Source organism: Hypomesus transpacificus, chromosome 13 (genome assembly GCF_021917145.1).
Source record: "Hypomesus transpacificus isolate Combined female chromosome 13, fHypTra1, whole genome shotgun sequence".
NCBI classification, from domain to species: Eukaryota; Metazoa; Chordata; class Actinopteri; order Osmeriformes; family Osmeridae; genus Hypomesus; species Hypomesus transpacificus.
In genome coordinates this window covers 6,179,363-6,205,956 of record NC_061072.1, presented here as the reverse complement: position 1 = coordinate 6,205,956, position 26,594 = coordinate 6,179,363, and the positions used below count along the sequence as shown (strand labels likewise).

Here is a 26,594-nt window from a genome sequence, read left to right as displayed (position 1 = left end):
CCGGCAGAAGGCTGCGGTCCATCAGGACCAAAACCTCACACCACACAAACAGTTTCTTCCCTGTTGGCCTCCTCAACAAGGCCAAGAATTCACACTGAGTTTAATAACTTAATGTCTTAAAACAATTAGCATTTTGTACTACATCACAATTCCTGTAATATTTGTATTTTATATTGTATTTTATATTGTAAATTGGCAACTTATATTTTATTTTATGGCAACTTGTATTTTATTTTAATTGTATATTTTTGTTTTAATTGTATTCCACTTAGTATTGCTAGTTTATGTATCCTTAGTATAGTTAGACCATATATTGACGTTTAAGATTCTTATATGTTTATTGTATGCACCTTCCTGCCAAAGCAAATTCCTTTTCTGTGCAAACTTCCATGGCGAATAAATCCCTTTCTGATTCTGATTCTGAACTCTACTGTTTTCAAACAGATTGTCAATCTGTTTACATTAATAACCTCTCAGCAAGTTATTTTTAAGTTTAACAGCCTGACTTCATTGATCAGTTGTTTTGGGGCTGCTGCAGCACTCAAGAGCAGACAAACTGAGCATGTGATTTGACATGGCTTGAAACTCTTGCTAGCTAACATGTCCAAAAACCGTTGAAATTAATTGTTTGTCATAAGCAGGGCCGCCCATAAGGGGGGAAAGGGGGTAAAGCTTTCTGGGGCCCAGCCCTGGTGGGGCCCAGCCGCAATGCCAGCAATAGTCCTTCTTCTCACTCACCAAGCCCTTCGCAACCAGGCCCCCCGCTACCTCACCGACCTGCTTCACCATCACACTCCCTCCCGCTCCCTCCGTTCCTCTGATGCCAACCTCCTATCTACCCCACTCAGGACCAAGCACCGAACCTGGGGTGTCAGAGCTTTTTCCATCGCCGCTCCCTCCCTTTGGAATTCACTCCTCAAACACATCAGAGACTGCACCAACCTGTCAACTTTTAAATCATTAGTTAAAACGTACCTTTTTAGATCTGCTTTTAATGTGTAAAAATGCTGTAATTTGATATGATTGTATATGATGTACTTGTTTTATGTTTATTTTAACCATGTAAACTGACTTTGAGTATCCTGAAAAGCGCTATATAAATACAATTGTATTATTATTATTAATATTATTAATAATCATGTTCGTCCTAAATATTTTAATAAATTATAACCAATTTTATTTTGAACTGAAATGCTAACCATTACTTTAAAAAAGCAAACATAAACATTGTATTGTTGCTTTAGTAGTGTGAGCCCCCCCCCATCTCTCCTAAAAGTGGTATGAGTTGTTTTTTGTTTAGCAATGTCATTTAGTGATCTAAGGTTAAGCTAATACTAATGTCAGAGTAGACTACATTTCGTTGCTATGACAGGACCTGTTCAGAAATCGGGATATCAGAAAAGAAAAGAGAAAAAAGGAGAGAGCTGGCAAGGGCATCACCCCCAAATAAAAGTAATAACAAAACATTTCCAGTCAACTTTGAAAGATGCGCCCAGCCAGGCTGCAGAGACGAGCAGCAGTAGCCACGATGCTAGCCAAGAGGAATCTAGTTTGAGCAAAGCTGACACTGAGAAAGTGCAAAGTGCATGTTCTGCATTGCTCATATTGCTCTGAGGATATTCTGCACTTCACCTTAACCACTTAACTGTTTCAGGAGGAGAAAGGTCCTTCAGCAAACTCAAAATCATAAAAATGACTTGCGCTCCACAATGAGCCAGGAGAGGCTCAATCACAATACTTGCCATTGAGTGTGAAATGGCTAAACAAATTGACTTCAAATACATTATAAAAGACTTTGCATCCAGATCGACAAGGAAGATGGCTGTATAATAGGCAAAGATGAAGGCAGGTAAATGGCATTATAAACAAAAAATGTCTGGGGGCGCAACTGCCTTCAAGTGGAACATTTTAATAGAATGAATACGTTAAAATACACTGGTTTAAACACGCATTAATATACAGTGCCCTCCAAAAGTATTGGAACAGTGAGGCGAATTCCTTTATTTTTGCTGTAGACTGAAAACATTTGGGCTTGACATCAAATAATGAACGTGAGACCAGAGATCAACGTTTCAGCTTTTATTTCCAGGTATTTACATCAGGATCTGATGCACAACTAAGAAAATATCACATTTTGTTTGAATCCACCCATTTGTCATGTGAGCAAAAGTATTGGAACAGATATACTTAAAACATATTTAAGTGAATAAGACTTAATATTTAGTTGCAAATCCTTTGCTTTCAATAACTGCAGCAAGTCTGTGACCCATTGACGTCACCAAACTTTTGCATTCTTCCTTTTTGATGCTTTCCCAGGCTTTCACTGCAGCCTCTTTCAGTTGTTGTTTGTTTTGTGGGGTTCCTCCCTTCAGTCTCCTCTTAAGCAGGTAAAATGCATGCTCTATAGGGTTTAAGTCTGGAGATTGACTTGGCCAGTCTAATACCTTCCATTTCTTGCCCCTGATGAACTCCTTTGTTGTTTTGGCAGTGTGTTTTGGGTCGTTATCTTGCTGCATGATGAAGGCTCTGCCAATCAGTTTGGTTGCATCTTTCCTTAAATTGGCAGACAAAATGTTTCTGTAGACTTCCGAGTTCATTTTGCTGCTGCCATCATGTGTTACATCCTCAATGAAGATTAATGAGCCCGTCCTAGAAGAAGCCATGCAAGCCCAAGCCATGACATTACCTCCACCGTGTTTCACAGATGAGCTTGTGTGTTTGGGATCATGAGCAGTTCCTTTCTTTCTCCAAACTTTAGCCTTTCCATCACTTTGGTAAAAGTTAATCTTTGTCTCATCAGTCCATAAAACTTTGTCCCAGAATTTTTGAGGTTCATCTCTGTACTTTTTGGCAAATTCCAGCCTGGCCTTCCTATTCTTCTTGCTAATGAGTGGTTTGCATCTTCTGGTGTAGCCCTTGTACTTTTGTTCATGAAGTCTTCTGCGAACAGTAGATAGTGATACCTTCACGCCTGCCATCTGGAGGTTGTTGCTGATCTCACTAACAGTTGTTTTAGGGTCTTTCTTTACAGCTCTCACAATGTTTCTGTCATCAACTGCTGATGTTTTCCTTGGTCTACCTGTTCGACGTCTGTTACTTAGTACACCAGTAGTTTTCTTCTTCTTCAGGACATTCCAAATGGTTGTACTGGCTATGGCCAATGTTTCTGCAATGGCTCTGATTGATTTTCCATCTTCTCTAAGACTCACAATTGCTTGTTTTTCACCCAAAGACAGCGCTCCGGTTTTCATGTTGTTTTCACCTCTGAATACAGTCTGCATAGACAAAACCTATCTTACCCAATCTGAACCTGAGTGTAGACATTCAGTGGTATTTATTGATTGAATAATGTATGTAATAGGACACACCTGGGCAACAAAACACACCTGTCAGTCATATGTTCCAATACTTTTGCTCACGTGACAAATGGGTGGGTTCGAACAAAAAGGTGATATTTTCTAATTTGTGCATCAGATCCTGATGTAAATACCTGGAAATAAAAGCTGAAACGTTGATCTCTGGTTTCACATTCATCGTTTGATGTCAAGCCCAAATGTTTTCAGTCTACAGCAAAAATAAAGGAATTGGCCTCACTGTTCCAATACTTTTGGAGGGCACTGTATCTGAATAATATATACAATTCAATAATGTTAATGTGTAGGCTATTTCAGTGACCAGCGATTTTGTGTTTTAGTTCCCTCTAGTGAAAACACTGTCAAAGTGCATCTGAACACTGGCAAAGGTATTTGTTATATTCAACTATAGCCTATATATAGGGATACCTAAACGGTTAGTTTGATAGCTCTTCTAACTAACCTGTCTGTAAACAAGCGGAGCTGGTTCATGCAGGGGGACGCGAGACATAGCGCCTCATTAGCAGCGCCTCATTAGCAGCGCGTCACTGGCAGCGCGTCATCACTCAGTAGGGGCACATCTTCTTAGCAGGGCGGGCTATTTAATCAGGATATCGCTGCACTCTGCTTTAATAGTGCGACACAGGTTGCTTCTGTTAATCTGCTGCCTCCGCCTCCCCGGCCTCCACCCTTGGTTCTGTGTTTCCTGTTGTAGGGGGAATGCGTCGCTGCTCTCTGCTCGGAGGTCGAGACGGTGTCTCCGTTAGGTGCGGCAGGGAGCCGATGCAAGCAGAACCATAATGCCAAATCAATTGTTACAACGATGTGTTGTACCGTGTGTATAAAGTATCAAGTAAATACTATACTGAGTCCTCCTGCCTGAACCATTATTAACAACAAACGAGGCATACTTTAGCCAGACTCATGAAACAGCATGTGATCAAACGTAAGTTCCTTTATTCATTTGTTCCATATGTTAGGTGAACCTTAGATATATATAAACACTCTTTATATATATCAATGAGGCTAACTACATAAAGTTGAATTTAGAAGTTTTGAGATTTGAACAACAACGTTTCTTTACGCTGTAAACCAATGAAAAGGTTTAGGCGTTCTTAACCTCTACATAAAATAACAGCCACTCCTTTGACTTCATTCAAGACTGAAACATTATTTCACATCAGGAATTTTGCAATTTTCATCTCTTCATGTCATGTCACTCCTTTAACTCCTTCTACTTGCACCAAAAAGAGCGTGGTGACAAATGTTAATGCAATAGACTGGGGGTGCTGTTTCACTGCCCACATTGAACTGCCTTAAAATAAAGAGACAAAAAAAACTTGTCAATATTAAATGCAATGTAATAGGCGTTCATTGAAAATGTTGTTCAAAATATTACTTATAACTGAATTGCGGATTGCATTGTCATTTGCATATTGAATTGCCATTTGACAACTGCTTTCCATTTGAATTGTGGATTGCATTGCCACTTTACTCATTGAATTTCCATTGCGTACTTTAAGCATATTCACATTTTCAATAGTACATTTTTTATATACAAAAAAAGTGTACTATCTGTGAATATATAAAAAGTATACTACCATCATGCTTTAACCAATTTTAACGTTAATACTTTGAACACACTTTTTAAAAAATAATTGTGTACTACAGTACACTTTTAGTAAATATATTATTTAAAAAATATACTTCAAGTAAAACATAATGTAATTTTTAAAGTGTGAAACTGGAACTTTGTTTTAAAACATATTATTTGTTTATTTTAAAATGCATGCTAAAAATAATCTTTGTAACAATGCACTTAAAGCTTACTTTAAAAATAAACATTTGCAGAAATGTTTTGATATTTTAAGTTACTTTCGGAGTCCCTCAATTAATTTAGCCTTCAGTGTACTGGTATACATTTGCTGTACTGTAGTGTGTACTAGAGTAAAATACCTTCTTTTTTTTTACAGTTTTCCTGTGCTTGTGGGGCTTCTATTTCGATGCGGCTTATAGTCCGGTTTTAGAACAAAAAAAGAAAACAAGATCTCTATTGCTCAACACTTGAACGGGGGCTTATAACTTGAATGAGGAATTATTTTCTGTGTCGTCTCAGTTACACTATCAGGGCTTGGAAATTAGTGATGGGAAGTTCGGATCATTTTACTGATTCGGTTCTTTGAATCTTTTTCGAGTCATTCGTTCATTTCAACGGGGGGGGGCTATACGTCCACTGCAAACACGTAATCATATTCTGTAGGTTAGTGCATGACGTGCACCAGCAGATACTATTTTAAAAGAAATTCCTGCATTAAAGTAATGTATCATGACAGTTTGTATATTACATATTGTATTTATTATCACACTAGCATTTAATGATCATGGCAAACAATTACACTGCACTAAACTGTAAGTGTAAATGTAAAGTGAAAATAACAAAACCAGTCAGTATGATGACTTGAGCGAATATCATTCTCGTCTTACTAAAACAGCGGCCACGCAAAAGGGATTGAGGAAACTGTTTCCTCTAGGGTTAGGGTTAAGTCGCCTGTCTGAAAACTTGAGGAAATCTTAAAAATTCCTCTTCTGTTGAATTAAAGGTCTAATTTATTTGAAATTTGGTACATATATGTATCATTGACGTATTTAAAAATGTTACTTAAGGCAATTGAATCAAATACAAAATGGCTGAAAGAGGTGTATTTATGTAAATGTGCACATTGCCTCGATTGCTTTGTAATAATAATAATAATAATTCATTTTATTTGAGGGCGCCTTTCAAAGCACCCAGGGTCACCTTACAGGGCATAGTTAAAAAACAAAATCAACAATGATAAAAAACAAGAACAAGACACATTAAAACAATTTACACAGGGGTGGTGAGATGTGTGATAGACAATGAATTATATGGAATATGACAGTTTGAAAAGATGGGTTTTTAGATGGGTCTTGAATGTGGAAAGAGTGTCGGAGTTACGAATGACAGGTGTGAGGGCATTCCAAAGGTGGGGGGCAGATCGGCTGAATGCCCTGGACCCCATGGTAACCAGACGGGCGGGTGGAACAGTAAGTTGAGTGGAAGAGGAGGACCGGAGAGTGCGGGTGGGGGTGTTGAAGTGTAGAAGTTCACAGATGTATGGAGGGGCGAGGTTGTGGAGGGCCTTGAAGGTGAGGAGCAGAATCTTGTAGTGGATGCGGGTTTTGACCGGGAGCCAGTGAAGCTGCTGAAGAACAGGAGTGATGTGATTAATGGAGGGGGTTCTGGTGATGATACGGGCGGCAGAGTTCTGGACCAGTTGGAGTTTACGGATGGACTTGAGGGGGAGACCGAAGAGGAGGGAGTTACAATAATCAATGCGGGAAGTGACCAGGGTGTGAACCAAGATGGCTGTGCTATGGGGTGTGAGGGATGGGCGGAGGCGGTTGATGTTGCGGAGATGGTAATAGGCAGACCTGGTGATGTTATTGATGTGTGCTTGGAATGATAGTGTGCTGTCGAGGATGACACCCAGACTCTTAACCTGAGGGGAGGGGGAAACTGAAGTGTTGTCGATAGTGATGGAAAAGCTGTCAGGTTTTGTGAGGGTTGATTTGGTGCCGATGAGGAGAATTTCTGTTTTATTGCTGTTGAGTTTGAGGAAGTTGCAGGTGAACCAGGATTTTATTTCTTGTAGGCAATCGGAGAGGGAGGTGGGAGGAAGGGTAGAAGGTGGCTTGGTGGATATGTAGAGCTGGGTGTCATCCGCGTAGCAGTGAAAATGGATGTTGAATTTATGGAAAATATGGCCAAGGGGAAGTAGATAGATGATGAACAGGAGGGGGCCTAGGACAGAACCCTGGGGAACACCGGTAGTGACTGGAAGTGACTGGGATTTGAAAGTTTTGAGTTGGATGAACTGAGTGCGGCCGGAGAGATATGATTTAAACCAGTGCAGGGGTGTGTCAGTGATACCAATGGAGGCCAGTCTGTCAAGGAGGATGTTGTGTGAAATGGTGTCGAAGGCCGCACTCAGATCAAGGAGGATGAGAATGGTGAGATGTCCGGAGTCTGCTGCCATGAGAAGGTCATTGGTGATTTTAACAAGGGCTGTTTCTGTGCTGTGGAGGGGGCGGAAACCAGATTGAAATTGTTCATAAAGATTATTGAAGGATAAGTGAGCTTGAACCTGAGATGCTATTGTTTTTTCCAGAATGTGTCAATAAATCAAATTTAATTTTGACTGATTGTTACGCACTACTCCCGTTAGGGAGGGGAAGCTACGCCACACTGCTCAAGAACCCACAGTGGTCAGAAAAAGAGGCATGGAGTCGTGGTGCAAGCAAGGGCACAGACACAATGTCACCGTCAAATAAGGGCATTTATTAGCCACGGCGATAGTAGGGAGAAGGGGCTGGACGGGACCAAAGCAAAGAAAATAAAAGACAGCCCATCCTTACCTGTCCTAACAACCAACCAAACAATACTGACTAACTGGCGCTCGAGCAGAATGCCCTAACCAAAATACAGGGGGGGTGGTCCGCCCAGATCTAACCTGATGTGTTTAGACCAAGCCCCCACCCCTCGCCTCTCGGCTTGAGGCAACAGCCCCGGTGGATGTAGGTGGTATTGCATTTCCGATTTTCTACCCGACTCGTCCGGTCGTTTTTATTCTATTAACTCCAGTCAACATATCTAAAACGATCTCCCCCAATAATTTTTGTTCGATTCTCGAACCTGGCTCATACTACTAGCTTTTTCATAGAATAATTTTTCCTGATTTTTCCTAAGTTTGAAACCAATCCGAAATGGGTAAACTAGCAGCCCATTTATTTGCTTACGTCAAGAAAAGTTGCCTGGAAACGTGTTCGCGTATACGTACAGGGGACGCGCACAAAAGGGAACATCAGCAAATCGCTGATTTACCTGAGCTGAATGAGAACAAGGAGAAAGGGCTTGATAATCTACAGTTGCCTGCCTTTATTGTAGCACGTTTTACAAATGGTTGCACACATACATGACGGTTGTTTGTAGAGTCTTTGTCCGTTATTTTAAAGCAGATTTAACCATTTCGTAATGAACAATTTATTGTGCTCACGGCATGACAAACGTAATTATAGCATAATATAATTAGTTGTAATATCGTGGCATGTTACGGCGTCATTATTGATTGTTGACATGTTATTCTGGAGCAAAGACGAATATGAATAATATGTCTGATAGCCACAATATGGTCGTTATATTGTTAACTTTGTCAACACTACAACGATGGCATTAACAATAAGCTAGTAATAGTAAACAACACTCATCACCATTATAATAGTAACATGGGTAGGCTATACAGGCTTAATTTAGCTTACTTTGCAAAGCTAGAACAACAACAGAGCCAGATATATAAGTTTACAGTTTATTTATCCAACACAATACAGCAGTCAAACTATAATCACGAAGCAAAAAGAACAACGTATAGGCCCTGCACGTATAATACTACAGTACTAATTGTATTGATCTTCGTAACATTTACATGCATCTGCTTCTTGATCGGGCTTGTACCACATTCTGACAGTTTTCTGCTATGCCTTAGCTCCAGCTCGCAAGTGGTTATCGCAAAGTATGACGTATACAGCTAGTTGCAAGCATGCACAAGTTTCGGAACTAGGAATAAGCTTCTGCGCAAGACCGGACGAGTCGGTCTGGAAAGATGGCGCGGTCCATTTAGCGCTCTCGCTTGCCTCACTGCGCCACTGAGCACTTTTCATAGAAATGAATGGGGACGCCATCTTGGAAGACAGAAGTAGCTGTCTCTAGTTTTATTAACTCTATGGTTTAGACAAGGAAGTTACCCTACGGGTGATGTAAGCCCAGGGCGTCTTGCCTAACACACAAGGTGCTTCCCCTCCTCCCTGGGAAGACAAAAGAAATAAGGTTAACAAAAAGGGATTATCAAACAACAGTGAATTACAGTACAACACAAAACAGTTATCAACTAACGGGTCTCTCAGGCTTCCACAACCTTCACAACCAGCACGGCCAAACACACCAAGAAGGAGCTCTCCAAAGGACAAAAAAAAGCCACCCTTGAAAAGACAAACAGTGATAGATATACAGCTGAGGGGACGACGGGATTGGATAACGGACAACAAGAACCAGCTGGACAATGGGTAACGGGAGGGAGGAGTCGTTGGTTGATGAGTGGTAATGAGGGCGATGGTCGCCACCTGTAGAGAATGGAAACAGAGCAAAACAAACACACACACACACAAAACACATGACAGGACTGGGGACGTAACATGCCCCCCCCCCAAAAAGACTGTGACGACCCCGCCTCTACTGGTGGCTGGGGGAGCTATTGGTCTCTGTACCACGGGTGTCACGCAGGTGTGGCCAGCTCATCCGTGATTGGGAACACCTGGGTTCGCTACCATAAGAGCACCGCCCACGGATTCCATGGTAGATTCAGGGAGAGAGAGAGAGGCCGCGTGGAAACCTTGCTCCATAATAAAATCATTCTAACTGCGGAATCCTTGCGTGACTCTGTCATTTGGCATGCCTGTGAGCCGGGCATGACAAGACACAAACCCTGAGGTTTGTTGTCGTGACAACACACGGACCCCTGTCATGGCATAGCTGCCAGAGTTACCAGATGCGTGACAAGGCATCTGCAACCACGTTACTAGACCCCTTTATGTGCTGGATCTCTAAATTGTACCCCTGTACTAACAACGCCCACCGCATCAGGCGACGATTGTGGTTATACATTCTATCGAGGAACACCAAGGGATTATGGTCAGTAAAGACCACCACTGGCAACGCACTGGACCCAACGTACTGGCTCCTGTACTACTGGCATCAACCTCCAATTCAAACGGCTTGTTGAAGTTTGGAGCTGCGAGAACGGGAGTGGTACAGAGCAGTGCTTTAGCCGACTCAAAGGCACGTTGACAGTCTGCTGTCCAACTGAACACAACCTTAGGGCTGAGCAGGGAGGTGAGCGGTGCGATTACTGTTGAGAAGTTCTTACAAAATGTTCCGTAGTACCCCACCATACCTACAAATCGGCGTAACTGGCGGCGGGTGGTGGGCACTGGGTAGGCTGTAATGGTCTCTACTTTCTTGGCCACTGGACGCACTTCGCCACGGCCTACCTCTTTACCCAGATAAGTAACAGTAGCCTTGCCAAACTCACATTTTGCTAAATTCAACGTCAGTGATGCAGCCTGTAATCTTTGGAACACCACCTTTAATGTGGAGACATGCTCGGCCCACGTGGAGGAGTGAACCACAACATCGTCGAAGTAAGCGATACAATGTGGCACATCGGCCAGTACCACAATCACCAGCCGCTGAAATGTGGCAGGCGCATTGCGCATCCCAAAAGCCATCACAGTGTATTGTAGGAAAGGTTCTAGCGTTACAAAGGCTGAAATGTCTGAAGCACGGGAGGTCAGCGGAACTTGCCAATAACCTTTTAACATGTCAAGCTTACTGACCAATACTGCAGAGCCGATGGTATCCACACAATCGTCCATGCGTGGCATTGGATACGAGTCGGGTACAGTGACAACGTTTACGCGTCTGTAGTCATTGCATAGCCTAGAAGTGCCGTCTGGCTTGGGCACAAGGATGCATGGCGAGCTCCAAGGACTGCTGCTTGATGTCGCCATACCGTGTTCAACCAAGTAATCTGCTTCCTTTCGCATTACCTCTCGTTTGTGGGCGTTGATGCGGTATGGATGCTGTCTGATAGGCGCAGCATCTCCTGCATCAACGTCGTGTTCCAACACTGATGTGCGGCTCGGAACGCCTTGGAAGAGGCTGGGAAAAGCATGGATAAGGTGGACAAGATCAGCCTGCTTCTTCCTATCCAAGTGTAACATTACCGTAGGTAGCACCTTCAGTGTTTCAGAGTTACACAGACGTTCGCACTTCACATGAGCTTTGCGCTTTTCCAACCCATCATCAGCGTCGCCCTCAGGTTCGGCATCAGCTACCAGCATTCCAGCCACCCGACCTGCCCCTTTGGGCTGGGTGGACCTGTTCAGACCAGGAGGAAAGGCCCTTTCAAGGTATTCTTTCAGCATGTTGACATGGCAAAGACGTGAGGAGCGCCTGCGCTCTGGGGTTTTAACCATGTAGTTGGTGTCACTGATGCGCTTCTCCACAGTGTACGGGCCGGAGAACTGGCATGACAAGGATGGACCAGGCACTGGCAACAAAACTAACACCTGATCACCAGGCACGAACACCCGGCTCACAGTCTTCTTATCGTACCTTGCCTTCATCCGTTTCTGGGCAACTGACAGAGACTCCCCAGCCAACGCACATGTGTCTTGCAGTCTCTCACGGGTCTTGGACACGTAATCCAAGACGTTTCTCATAGTCTGTGTACAGACCGAGTTATGACCCAATATTTGCTCTTTCACTACTTTTAGAGGACCTCTCACTGTATGTCCGAAAACAAGGTCAGCTGGACTGAACCCCAACGACTCTTGTACTGTTTCTCTTATGGCAAACAAAACAAACGGAACTCCTTCATCCCAGTCTGACTTTGTTGCTAAACAGTATCTCCTTAGCATCCCCTTCAAAGTTTGGTGCCATCTCTCTAATGCACCCTGGCTCTCTGGATGATATGCACTGGAAGTCTGATGTGTGATAGCAAGTGTCTGCATCACCGAGGCAAACAATTTGGACGTGAAGTTGGATCCTTGATCCGACTGTAACGTCCTCGGTAGACCAAACGTAGTGAAGAACTTGATCAATACCTTAATCACTGCTTTCGCGGTGATTGCACGGAGAGGGATTGCCTCTGGGTACCTCGTAGTACAGCACATTATTGTTAATAAAAACTGGTTGCCTGACCTTTTGGGAGTGTGCCAACACAGTCTATTATCACCCTTTCAAAAGGCTCACCCACCACCGGTATCGGATGGAGAGGAGCACGGGGTATCGTCTGATTTGGTTATCCCGTCAGTTGACACACATGACATGTTTTACAGTACTTTTCCACATCCGTTTTCAGGCCAGGCCAGAAGAAATGCCTAAGGACACGATCGTAAGTCTTTGTGATCCCCAAGTGTCCCGACCATGTCAAGTCATGTGCTAGCGACAGCACCTGCTGCCGAAACCGAGTAGGTAGGACCACCTGATAAACAGAACCCCATCCTTTCTCTTTGCCATGGGCGTTCCACTTCCTCATCAAAACCCCTTTCTCTAAGAAGTAGCTGGTTTTCGCTTCGCCGGCTGTACATGCGGAATCGACTGAAGCGAAACACTTCCGAAGGCTTTCGTCTTTTTGCTGGCACTCCATCACCCTTGCAGGTGTGATGGTGTCCAACAAACTACTTAACTCCCCATCGCAGGCACTTGGTTTGGGATCCGGTCCAAACGGCTTGAGCGACTCTGCCTGTGTCACAGGGGGGGTAACTGGACTCTTACTGGATGAGTATAACGGAGAAAGATCAAAGATCTCTCCCGTCTTACGCGCTTGGGCGCGAGTCACCGCGCAAGCTGGAAACACTGGAAGGTTTACGTTCGGATCCGAGTAAGTGGGATCAGGGTTGTCCAACACCTCCATTACGGGGACAACTCTGCCCCCAGCAAGATCATTGCCTAATAACAGAGCCACACCTTTGACTGGCATTTTGGGCACCACCCCAACACGGAAACGTCCAGACACCAAACCTGAGGACAGGTAAACCCAATGCAGAGGTACTGAAACTGTACACATTTCGATCCCCGTCAACAAAACATGCGACCCACAATACGATTCGGAGGACCAGGGCAGAACGTCAGACAAGATTATAGTCTGTGCTGCTCCTGTATCACGCAGTACCTGTACTGGCTGGCGGTTGGCGGTGTCCTCATTCAGGGAAACCCAACCACTAGAAATGAACAGACTATACCCGCAATCAAGCTCCTCGGAGTGCACAAAGCCAACACTTGTGGGTTTCCTCTTTTGAGGAGGAGACATGGGTGGCCTCGGCTTGTTCTTTAGAGTAGGACAATGTGCGATTAAGTGGCCTTCACGATGGCAGTAAAAGCATTCCCTCATGTCCTTACCCAGTGCAGAGGGAGGGTCAGCCGAATTGCGAGACGGTCTAGCCACTTGCGAAGTGTTTGTCCTATTCTCTGAAGCAGGCGCAGTAAAAACAGTCTCATGCGTTATATGTGCATATTTGTCTGCCATTACGGCTGCCCCTGCCGTTCATTTTGAACGAATCCTCATAAGGACTCGGGAGTAACGAGTCCTCTCAACGAGTGATTCGTTCATTTCCCGACTCGGTCTTTCTATGAGTCTTTGGATCATTTTTCACGTGACCTGCATAGGCTCTGTAGCTAGAGGAAACAAATGATTCGTTAATTTCCCGACTCTGTCTTTCTACGAGTCTTTGGATCATTTTTCACGTGACCTGCATAGGCTCTGTAGCTAGAGGAAATGAACGATTCGTTCCTTTCCTGACTCGGTCTTTCTACGAGTCTTTGGATCCTTTTTCACGTGACCTGCATAGGCTCTGTAGCTAGAGGAAACGAATGATTAGTTCCTTTCCCGACTCGGTCTTTCTACGAGTCTTTGGATCATTTTTCACGTGACCTGTATAGGCTCTGTAGCTAGGGGAAACAAACGATTTGTTCCTTTCCCGACTTGGTCTTTCTACGAGTCTTTGGATCATTTTTCACGTGACCCGCATTGTATTTTTTTGTAGAGGAAACCTTTCCTATTTCCTATTTCCTTATTCCCTTTCGCGTGGCCGCTGTTTTAGTAAGACGTGAATGAATGATATTCGCTCAAGTCATCATACTGACTGGTTTTGTTATTTTCACTTTACATTTACACTTACAGTTTAGTGCAGTGTAATTGTTTGACGCTATAATTAAATGCTAGTGTGATAATACATGACCAAATCATACAAACTCATGATACATTATTTGTAATTTTAATGCAGGAATTTATTTTGAAAAAGTATCTGCTGGTGCACATGTCATGCACTAACCTACATGAGAATATCATACGTGTTTGCAGTGGACGTATAGTTCACTTTGTTGCTGATGTTTTATCAGTCTGAGTGATGGGCAGTGATGTCATGGCAGAAGACCCTAGTAAGTTTGATAAGTTGGGAGTTCGTCTGGACTCCTTATTCATTTGAAATAACCAGTTGGATTTTGTTAAAGACGTGTTTATTGTTATTCCAGTTCAATGCCAATGTAACTGTGAAATTTTTACTTTGGGATCAATAAACTTATATTTATCCATTATATTGTTATTTTACCCTTGGGTGCCAACCAAAAGTGTATTTTACATTGGTAACCTATTTGTTTGTTTTTACTGGAAGTGGTGTCTTGTAAATTTTGTCCTATTACCCGGACTGAAAAGCCACAATTTCCCCTTGGGATTTATAAAGTACCTGCCGGTCTGTCTGTTCTCTTACAGTTTTTTACAATCGCTATGACCGTTTTTTCAATGCCTTTAACAAGCTTACAAGTTGGTGCATTAACTCTTAATGCACCAACAAATCTACCACACACAATTGGCAAAACTGCTAATTTCATGCTCAAAATCACTCATAGTGTAAACTAGTTCAAGTCAAGTTCAAGTCTTTTATTTGTCAGATGCACAGAACAACACAAGGTTAGACTGGGCACTGAAATTCTTAAGACAAGACAACGCAAGCACCTGGCATAACATAACATATAAGTACACGGAACAAATTTACATCTATGCTGAGCTTAGATAAGAGAACTTCCTAAATATACAGATAGCAATAAATAAACGACTATACTAACCCTAACACTAAAACTTCCTAAATTACAGATAACAATAAACAGTACGCTATACTAACCCTAATGCACAAAAACCTGTTTCAACCCTATAACCTATCTAACCTAAGTGGAGTACAGTGCAATAGTGCAAATTTGCAGATCAGTGACCATGTCAATGACCAAACAGGAGCCTGGTGGCGAGGTACAGTGAGGTACAGTAGTGCAATGTTAACTAAACTCAAACACTAATTGTCATAACACAAAAATACACTAAACATGACACCATGTCTACCAATTACTAACACACATTCTCTTTTCACAGGAACATTTAGTCAATCATAGCACAATGTCATAAAAAACACTAACATCAGATGGAATTACAGAAACTGCATTCATTTATGCAGGTATGTGTCAGGTCTCACAGTATATGGATTATAGATTGTGTTTGTAATGCAGTTTCTTTCGAAGCCTCTCTAGATTTTAGTTTTGTTGGGTTTTGTAAATGCATGAATTTGGTTTCTTTTGATGCAGAAATTCAGAACAAAAAATTAATGACACATCTCAGAGAAGCTGAGAAGAAAAGAAAACATAAGCTCAAGACAGAAACATAATTGCTGCAGTAAAGGCTTCATTTGCAACAGGACATTACTCCAAGAAATATGCAATATAGCTTCCATTTACAGTATTACCCTAGCTCTGGCCCTTCTCTGAGCGCCACCACACATTCTAACTCCTCTCCCTTGTCCCACTCCTCTCCCTTGTCCTGGCACTTGTCTTCCTCTCCCTTGTCCTGGTACTTGTCTTCCTCTCCCTCTCCCTTGTCCCACTCCTCTCCCTTGTCCTGGTACTTGTGTCCCTCTCCCTCGTGCAGGCATTACTGTATTCTTACTTTCTTCGTGTTGCTCTATATTGTTCTTTTTCCACACAAGATCAGCCTAAAGAGGTCTCTTTACTGTCTATACCATATGGTCATGCAATTGAAAGAACCTCCACACCTGAGTGTTTCCTAGTTGGGAATCAACTGTGATTTACAGTATTTGCATATATTCAGCTGTTTCTCAGTAGCAATAGAATAAAATACATAGGTTCCTGTTTTGTGTCCAGTCTTTGTCTTGGCATTACCCTTTGACCAAAGAAGGACCCAGCGGAGAGTTCCCCGAACCTGTTCATAGGGACCCGCCTTGCCTTTGGTGGACCCCGAAGCCTGCAGCGGAAGGCCTACCCCAAGACCGGGCTTCTACCCAGACTCCAGCGCCAGCTCGAACCCAGACTCCAGCCTCGGTCCTAACCTTGGCCCCTGCCTCGATCCAGCCCTGTGCCCCTGCCTCATCCTGAGGCCCTCGTGGGTCCGCCCAGTGCCCGGACCCACGAGGTTGTGCCGCCCAGCGCCCGGACGACCAAGGTTGTGCCGCCCAGCACCCAGACCACCGAGGCTGTTCCTGCCGGGGAGTCTCGGCCGCCTGCCGCCGGTACCCAGCCCCGTTCCTGCCGCCGGTACCCTGCCTCCGTCCTGCCCTGTGGCCCTGCCTCGTTCCCGCCCTGTGCCCCTGCCTCGTTCCCGCCCTGTGGCCCTGCCTCGTTCCCGCCCTGTGCCCCTGCCTTGGTCCCGCCCTGTGCCCCTGCCTCGGTCCCGCCCTGTGCCCCTGCCTCGTTCCTGCCCTGAGCCCCTGCCTCGCCCCGAGGTTGGGCCGCCCAGCGCCAGGCCAACTGAGGACTTTTGGCCGCCTCCTCCTCCGCCCGAGGACTCCTGGCCGCAGCCTCCTCCGCCCGAGGACTCCTGGTCGCAGCCTGCCCCCGCTCCCAGGCGCCCCCTCGTCCGCGCCCCCTCTCGTCCGCGCTCCCAGGCGCCCCCGGACCTGCCCCGACCCTCTGCCCTGCCTCCGGGTCGTCCCCCGGACCTGCTCCGACCCCCTGCCCGGCCTTGTGGGACGTCCGGTGACGTCCCTTGAGGGGGGTACTGTCACGGCCACAGCCGTGCCCCCCCCCCCCGGTCTCAGTTTTTTCCCTGACCTAGTGTTCCCTGTCTCATTGTCGTCACCTGTGTCTTGTTCAGTTCTCGTTAGTTTCATTGTGTCCACCTGTGTCTTGTTTGTTTCTGTGTATTTAGGTTCCTGTTTTGTGTCGAGTCTTTGTCTTGGCATTACCCTTTGTCCCTGCGTGTACCCTGTCTGTTTCCCGGTTTGAGCATTAAACCCTTTTTGTTCGCAACTCCTGCCGACTGGAGCTGCAAACTTTTATTTATTGCAAAAAAGCTCTTCCAGACACAATGTGTTCCAGTAAGAAAGATTTGTTTAGTGGTCAGGACACGTAAACCAATTACTTATTTCATGTATCTCACATACAGTTCACAATTAACATGGATTTTTTCACAAATGCAAATACAAACAAATAATTGAAATTGTTGATGGACACTTTACATTGTAACATCCATCTTAACCTAACTACATAGTTTAGCGTAGGTTACATGCTGCTTAGAGATTATGTTAAATATTTACATTTACATTTACATTTATTCATTTAGCAGACGCTTTTATCCAAAGCGACTTCCAAGAGAGAGCTTTACAAAAGAGCATAGGTCACTGATCATAACAACGAGATAGTCCCAAACATGGCAAGCAGCCAAAACATGAAGCATACATTGTGAAAAAGCTAAACAAGTGCCAAAAGGGAAGACCCACAAGAGCATGCAGTTATACAAGTTACAAATTAAAACAACATGAACCACAAAAGTGCAGGACTGTACCTGTAAAAGAACAATCAACAGTGAAATATTTCACAGCAAGTACAAGACTTAACCTCATTATATCTAACCTACAAGAGCAACAAGCCACTCAGTAAGAGTCATAGTGATCCTGGAGGAAACTAACAAGTCCAGCCAAGCATTCTTAAGTGCCGTTGTACTGCGTCTTGAGCCTTTTCTTGAAGGTGGGGAGACAGTCAGTGTCCCTGATGGAGGTGGGGAGCTGGTTCCACCATTGGGGGGCGGCAAATATTAGTGGTGTTGTGTTCTCTTGAGTTGTGTGTAAATTACAAAAAAGCAAGACCCAAATATGTTTGTCATACCCTGCCTGGTGCCCTATAGTCTCTGAACCTCTTTTTTATCCAGCAACTCTCAATAATCTTTTTATTGTGTGTTCCACATTTCCTCTGGTTTGGCTGTTCCTCAATGTGCAGTATTGATGAATATTGTTATTGCAATTGTTACAAACACTGGTTACAAGCTACCAAACAGTCTGTCAGCCCAGTACCTACAGGCCAACGGAGTGAACTCGATCACGACATACAAGACCGTGGAAAACTCGTCTGTCTCCTCTCACGACCCGTCCAGTAATAGACCCATAATTCCCCGCGCGAGACCAAGATGGAAGAAAGCAGCGGTCGCAAGAGAACAATGTTTTGGCATTAAAACCTCCAAGGAGCGAACAGGGGAACACGATATAAACGTTTAACGCCAACCGCGGTCATGTGCATGTAAGTATAGTGTTAAAAATAGCTAAATGTTTGATCAATTGTTTAAATATGTCGAGATATCCGCTGTATAAATTACAAGAAATTTGAATCAGCAGACGAGGGCTTCGCTCGAAGCCAGCATCATTGTTGTCTTGCGTCCACAATGCGAGGATCGAGCAGTCTGCTAGAGCTACTGAGCTAGCTAGCTAGTAGCTATCTGTAACGTTAGCCTAGTTATAGCCGAGTTCTCTGTGAGAGTCTGCGTGCAATAAATAAATTGCACATGTATCTAAAATGAACGAACGTGTTAACCCTTTTTGGGGAGATTTTGATCCATGATTATCGTTGTTATAAACATTGTTATTGAGATTAATCTAGCTCTAACAAAAAGATACCATCTCACTTTTAATAGAGCGCGCTAGTAGTGCGTAGCTAACTTGTTAGCCAGCTAACGTTAGTCTCATTTTAGGAAATGCAATAGGTCAATCGTCGTCTGTATTAAACGATTGTGTTACTTCCGCGTAAAATTTGGTACAGTACTTAATTTAGCTATGCCTTTTTATGAAATAGTTTTTCAGCAAATTGGCTAACTTGCTCATGCTAGCACGTTATGCTTCTGTCCCTAATGCTTGTATTTTCAAGCTAGCTCTCTCTTGTTAATTAGCTATACGTTGAGAATCAAATTACCTGAGCCACAATAGTGCTAGATTGAATAGCACAGAATAGTGCTAGATTGTCGAGCTAGCTTGCTAGCTGGTAGTAGCGATAGTCAAGACATGCACGACATGAGCTAGCTGCACCGTTGCAGGTCTGTGTCGGGTAATTTCAAAAACGATGCCCAATTACTTAGTGCTAGTCTACGTTGTTTATTTTTATACCCTACATGTTAGCATAAGATAGCTAGCAAATGCTGAGTACTTGAACGCTGAACGACAAACGCTTGTGTGTTCCACTTGTCTCGCTGTAACACTAGTCTAATTTTGCCTGTGTTGACCAAAGGAAACATGTAGGAGGTAGGTAACTACTCAAGATTGCAAAAAAGGCCATCCCCTTAAACAGATGTGAAACCGTGTGTTAATGGTTGGGTATTGATTTAGGTTGTTAAGTGGTTCATGTTATCAGTTCAGTCGTAGTAGTCTAGATAACGTTAGCCAAGTAATGTAAAGCTAGAGCTAGCTAGCTCTGTTGCACTACAAAACATGAATGGAGAGCAATCTTCCAAAACTGGTTTATATACATATATATATTTAAAAAAAAACTTATCGTAACGTTTTGTATATTTTCACTTGCAGTTGTGCTGGTTAATTTTTAAAGAAGCATTCCATTATGCAAATCAGCATTTGCCTACATCTTGTCAAATTGCATTTGATACAAAATGTCGCATCATTGATAAAAAGCAAGGTTTTAAAAACCTTAAGTTACTTGACCCCAGGTAGGATACTTGCTCCCTGGCCGCAAACATTTCTCTCACACCGCGCTGCCTAAACTTTATGCCGAGTGTAGGGAAAAGTTGAGGAAGAGACTTACTTTGCTAGCCTACTACTACGGATCTGTGGTCTATCGTCTTAATTATCGTTATTGAATGGAAATATAATCAATCATTTTTCCACCCATGTCGCCAGGCCCTATTTGATAGGCTCAGCATTCTGTATCAAATAATGACAACAAACTCACTATTAATTAAAACAACTAAAGCATAATGCACCTAAAATACAAATGTGAGCAAAGGCAGCAATCGCTATCAAATCAACAGACGTGCAATTTAGCTAGCAGGTGAAGAATACAAACAAAAATCATTAGTTAACTTAATTTAAATTTGCAAGAAATAATACAATAACAGGCTTAAATGAACTGACAACATGAGTTATACGACTTACACAGTAGCGGCTGCTGGTCTTTCAAAGAGGGGAAGCTAATTTTCGGCCTACATCCTAAAAACGTTGCATTTATTTGGCTAGTCCACTGACAAGTTCACCCCTATGACACTAGCCTAACCTACTGAATGAATGAACGATCCAAAAAAAAACAGGGTTTTTCCTGGGTCAAAATGGGTCTTTGGTGCTCCCCCAAAAATATATGTTTATATATATATATTTATTTTATTATAATCAAAGTGTTTATTCCCAAGTGTTTTGCACCCCCCCCCCCACACACACACACACAGACATATTCTCGTCCCTATTTCCCCTAAGCAATAAAGTTCTAAAGTATGTTCTAAATGGCATAAATGCTGCTAATTAATAATTGACGTAACAACTTATTTTTAATGGTCAGTAGCCTAGCCTATCGATTAAGGTAGGCCACTCTGAAGCATGTACACTGCCTGCTTCATTTGATCTTGATTGGCTAAGCATTCTGTTGCAAATATTAACAATAAACCAATTTTGTATTAATTAAAACGACTTCAGCATAATAATGCACCTAAAATACAAACCTGAGAAAGGGCAGCAATCACTATCAAATCAACAGACATGTGCAATAGGGGTTATGCGCAACATTCTTTCGGGTTCTACAAAACAGATGGAACTACTTCCGGCCGGCCGCTTTTGAGGTAAACAAAGCGTAGTAAAGGCCACCTACTATAGCCGGTGTTTAAAGGAGCTACCCTTAATTACACTTTCCCCATGTACACATGATTGCCAAACGGACTTCCAGAGCCCCGAGTACCCTGGGGAGTACCCTTTTTTTTTTTTGCTCGCAGACGATTAAAACAGTCAAACTAAGACTGTAGCCTACCTGTAGAAGTCCAAGTGGACTCAAAGAATGCAGTGTTTGGCAATCAACTGCAACAACTACCAGTGTGACAGTATTTATTTACAGGTCAATTTTGTCGGTAGCGTAATCTTATACACTTGCTAACTTTAACGTTTTTTTTGGCCTAGTAGTAGGCTAGTAAACGTAATTCCTTCTAGGAACGATAGGTCCTAGCTATAGAAACCAGAATAATGATATGGATATGACACTAAATTAAAATGAGCTTCTTAAATTAATTTGCTGAATTCATATATTTCATTGATAATTCAGCACTAGTTGTGTAGCTATGTAGCCTACTGTAACGCTGTAGTTGATGTGTAGAGCTAGTGTTATTGCTACCTCCTGGGAAATGGTCTAACGTTAGGCTATTTTAACGTTATTTGAACTCATTACTTTATTCTTGTCACACTTAGCCTAATGTAGAAAGTAATACAACTTATAAAATCCTTGAACTTCTCTGTCAACATAAGTTATTTGGATCACCTAGCGCTGCAGATGTGTACAGAATTGAGAAGCGGAAACGATTACATCTGTTTTCCGGTCCGAGCGCTCCGCATAACCCCTATTTAGCTAGCAGAGGAAGAATACAAACAACTAAAATCACCAGTTAACTTGATAAAATTAGCAAGAACTATAGACTTATACAATAACGGGCATAAGAACTGACAACATAAGTTATACGATTTACAGTTCTCAAGGACGCACACACAATCTCAACTGCGGTGTAAAGCACGTGTCCGTGCCACTCTAACAGTCACTGCTGATAGGCTATACGGACTAAACTTTTGTACAGCCTGATTTCTAATACCGTGGCGGCAGAAATTTAGCCATAGAGGAAACACTGCACTATATGTTATCATTCCAGGTTAAGAATACCAATGGAGGCTGCATTTGAAATCGTAAATCAAACTTTTGTCAGCATTTTGAGTGGAAATGTAATTTGCATTTGTAGGGTACAGGTGTACTATTCGTGCACGTCGGGCTGGCCCTCGCAGCGGAACGACAGTTTAGTGGCCGCTCTGTCCATTTGCGCACCTCACAGTTGCATATTGATCAGACACGAAGACACACTTATCAACTTGATTATTATTGATCAAAACAGAACGAGGGTTCGGCTGTAGCCTACTTGAAACATACTATTTAGAACATATTCGCTGACATGCATTGCACGCGTGATGAACACAGGTTTTTTTCTTTATCCCTGACTTTTTTTGCCTTTGGCGCTTGGGATTTGTCATTGGCGCTCGGGAAAACGGCTTTGGAGCGCGCCAACATTTTCTCTATGTAAGAAAAACCCTGAAAACAATATTAATCTCGAAGGAGGAAATGTGGAAATTAAACACTTGAACTGAAACAAGGAACGTGGTGTGTAATTGTATGAAATGTATGATGAAAATTGGTTAGCAATTTCGCCAAGCAAATACCAAGATATAGGTTGCTGCAGCTTGTCTTTCAACTACAGTTGCAAAATCTGCAATGGGACTGAGCTTGAATAGCTTCGATGACTTTTTATAGTACAAAATTACTATCAATCAAAAGGAGATGCAGTCTTTCAACAGACCCTCCAATCATCACGCGGAAGCCCAGCGTCCAGGCCAGCCCACTCCTCCATTCACCCCCAGAGACGCTGAGCATTTATCCAATAACCGTATAGTTTCGAAGCACTGAAAAAAACTGTTCAAAGCAGCCCCATTGAAGTCCATGGAAGCTGAGCTTCAACAGGGAAATGCACTGTGGCACTACGGGAATGTATGAGAAGGAAATCCGTTAGTCGACCTGCTAATGTATGTAGTTGATTCTGAACACTCGTCTTCGATATGAACGTGTTCTAACGCATTTAAAATGTTAACACAATAGTAAATATTTGACCATGAATTTTTTGAAATGTTAATGGAAGCTGAGCTTTCCTTGCAGTCTTAAAGAAATCGCCACTGGCCTTGCAGTTCTCAAGGACGCACACACGCAATCTCAACTGCGGTGTGAAGCTCGTACGTAATCTAACAATTTCTGATAAAATCAACATATAGGAAACACGCCATGTACAATTTATTTCGTAAGAACTACAGCAGGACTTTGTTGGAAAGTAGCAGATCCATAAGCGTCAACATTATTTTGGAAAATGTGTCCCTCAAATAATGGAACTAATGGAAACTTTGTTACCAATAATATTTGGAGATTGGGTAGTTTGATTATTAAGGCTTCAAGAAAAGCTGACCTAATGCCCACCTAAAAGGTCAGTTTTAGTTTTTTTGCACAAACACAGTTCAGACTCGCCTGTAGCTTTTAGTTTAAGATAAGTGGTGGGCATAGATACATTTTTAAATCTAGATTAATCTCACTGTAATCTTGGCGTCCGTCCGTCATCTGCCGCGTGTCCGGGGATCGGGTCGCGGGGGCAGCGACCTAAGCAGGGAGGCCCAGACTTCCCTCCCCCCGGCTACTTCCACCAGCTCTTCCTGGGGGACCCCGACGCGTTCCCAGGCCAGCCGAGAGACATAGTCCCTCCAGCGTGTCCTGGGTCTTTCCCGGGTCTTCCCCGGGGCCTCTTCCCAGTGGGACGTGCCCTGAACACCTCACCAGGGAGGCGTCCAGGAGGCATCCTAATCAGATGCCCGAGCCACCTCAGCTGGCTCCTCTCGACGCGGAGTCTTGGCGTTAATCTAGATTAAAATGGCTCATTTGAATTCTGCCAAAGGCATTTAGAATATGTGTGCTACCCAAAAAATGACTAAAAGTAAGTCTTTGAGAACGGGTTTCTCAAGCCAGGTGGCGCATTAGACCAGGCGTTCATCTCCTGTTTCCAAAATGCATCACAAAACTGCTTGAGAAAGCTGTTCTACTATGATTAGTGTTTCCCCTAGGATTTTTTTTAGCAGTGGGGGCAGGTCAGGTCTAACACCCCCCCCCCGGCCAAAACAAAGTGCTAACCCTATATTTCGGAGCAGCTTAATGTACTAGTCCAATAGCTAATGTAATATTGCACATATTTTCGTCCTATTTCCCCAAAATAAATAAAATTTGCATAATTAAAGACACCTTACAGTATGTTCTAAATGTCATAATTGCTGCCAATTAATAATTGACGTAACAACTTATTGTAAATGCAGTGGCCTAGCCTACAGATTAAGGTAGGCCACTCGGAAGCATGTACACTGTCTGCTTCATTTGATCTTGATAGGCTAAGCATTCTGTAGCAAATAATAACAATATACCCACTATTTATTCATTAAAACTAGGCTACTTAAGCATAATAATGCACCTTAAATACAAACGTGAGCAAGGGCAGCAATCGCTATCGAATCAACAGACGTGCAATTTCGCTAGCAGGGGAAGAATACAAACAACGAAAATCACCAGTTAACTTAATTTAAATTTGCAAGAACTATAGACTAATACAATAACAGGCTTAAATGAACTGACAACATAAATTATACGACTTTCAGTTCTCAAGGATGCACACGCGCAATCTCAACTGCGCTGTGAAGCGCGTCTGTGCTGTTCTCCAACATGCGCTCTAACAATCACGGCTGATAGACGGCCTAAAATTTTGTACAGCTCTAATTCTGATACCGTGGCGGCAGAAATTTAACAGTAGCGGGCCGCCACGGTAAAATCAACATAAAACACATAAAATCAGGGAAACACTGATGATTATTGGTGATCTATCATCTAGCAGTCTGATCCTTTAAAGGGGTCATTGATTGCAGAACCGCATTACCTTGTCACAGTTGAATAACGACAGTTCAGTGGGTACAATGGACATACAGTGAACCTCAAAGTTCATTGAAACCTCTTTCCAATGCAAATCTCACAATTAAAAAATGTAGCTGTAAAACGGTCCGTTTACAAAAATCCCCCCACAAACATGCTTCTTGAATTTTGGATTTACATGACAACACGGGTTATTTATTTGAATGAAACACAATCAGGAACATGAAATAACGTTAGCCCCATTGCCAATAAACAAAATCATTACACATTCTACCGATGCTAGATACAGTAAATTTAAAAACGCATACATATGTCTCCGTAAACGGAGACGCAGAAGCATATTTCGGCCTTATACGGCGTATTCGGACACTGAAAACTGAGCTTTTCGAATACGCTCCCCTAGCCGGAGACATTTAAAAAAAGCCGGGTTTGCGTAGTAGGCTAGTGTGGACGGGGTCCACGGAGCTTTCCAGATACGATGACGTTCAGTTGCCATGGCATTGGGGGTAGCTTTTGCTCTATAGCTATAATGTCAAGATGAACATAGAGCAGCATATTTCTTTCACCTTCCATCTCGATAATTTATTTACCAGTTTAGTTAGTGTACTTCAGGTACAAGTATTATCACTTAATAGATACACGTTACTGCTACGCAGAAGGCAAGTGTTGTACTCGGTGTGCCTGAACGATAGGGGGACAAGGCAGAGAAGACAGTTTAAACCAAACAGAGCGGCCATTCTGGGTGAGACCTGGCTGAACAGCTAGCTGGTGGGACAATTTTAAAACACCAAATGGCATTGCCAGAGGAGTATGTAAACAGGGCACCGTGGCGGGAGGGAGGGGCAGGAGTGGTGTAACCATAAAAACGATCGTCATGTACCCGTGTTAGTGTAGACGGCAAACATTTGGAAAACAAAATGAAAACGCTAGTGTGGACGGAGATCGTTATTTTTTTTTTTTATTGTATATTTTGAGTTTTATTCACATCCATTCTGCAGGTACAATGCAGTGACAATCAAATTTGATTTGGTTAAAATCAACAAATAATCGTGATAATTAATAGTGATAATTGATAATGAATTAATAAATGTAAATGTAAATGTGATCTCAATATTGATCAAAATAATCGTAATAATACGTTTCATTCATTGATGAATGATTTTCAATCATTTTGGCCATAATCGTGCAGCCCTATTAAACCCCCTACAAAAGCATTATCATTTGCATTATGAATGTTTAATGTAGAGAGTTAAATTGCAAAAAACATCACTGGTTTCCAAAATTGTATTTAGTACTGAGAAATGTCACTGGTATTGGTACTGACTACTGAAATGTTGGTACCATGACAATACTACTGGCTATCCTTAACTTCAGTAAATCCAGTGATTAACACTGACTATGGTGGCTATGAGCAACAACTTAAAGGCATGGTAGGGCAATGTTGTCGAGAAGGGCTTTTTGTCATTTGTTCAAACTTCACATTGAGATCGCAACCAAATCAACTTAAAGATTTGATTGAAAAATTAAATGAATCCCAATATCTGTGGGTGTTTCAGAACTTTTAATACACACGACTAGGGGTGGAACGGTAC

General features: G+C 42.8%; 1 protein-coding gene across 2 annotated transcripts in view; it reads left to right on the top strand.

Moving 5' to 3' along the window:
- The first annotated feature begins 18,091 nt into the window (after positions 1 to 18,091).
- znf281b (zinc finger protein 281b) overlaps positions 18,092 to 26,594 on the top strand; it is a 50,049-nt gene continuing 41,546 nt past the window's right edge. The window contains exon 1 of one of the 2 annotated variants that reach the window (XM_047032309.1): positions 18,092 to 18,558. The gene's annotated coding sequence lies outside the window, so the exon portion shown is untranslated. The remainder of the gene's footprint in view (positions 18,559 to 26,594) is intronic. The other variant, XM_047032310.1, reaches the window with a different exon arrangement.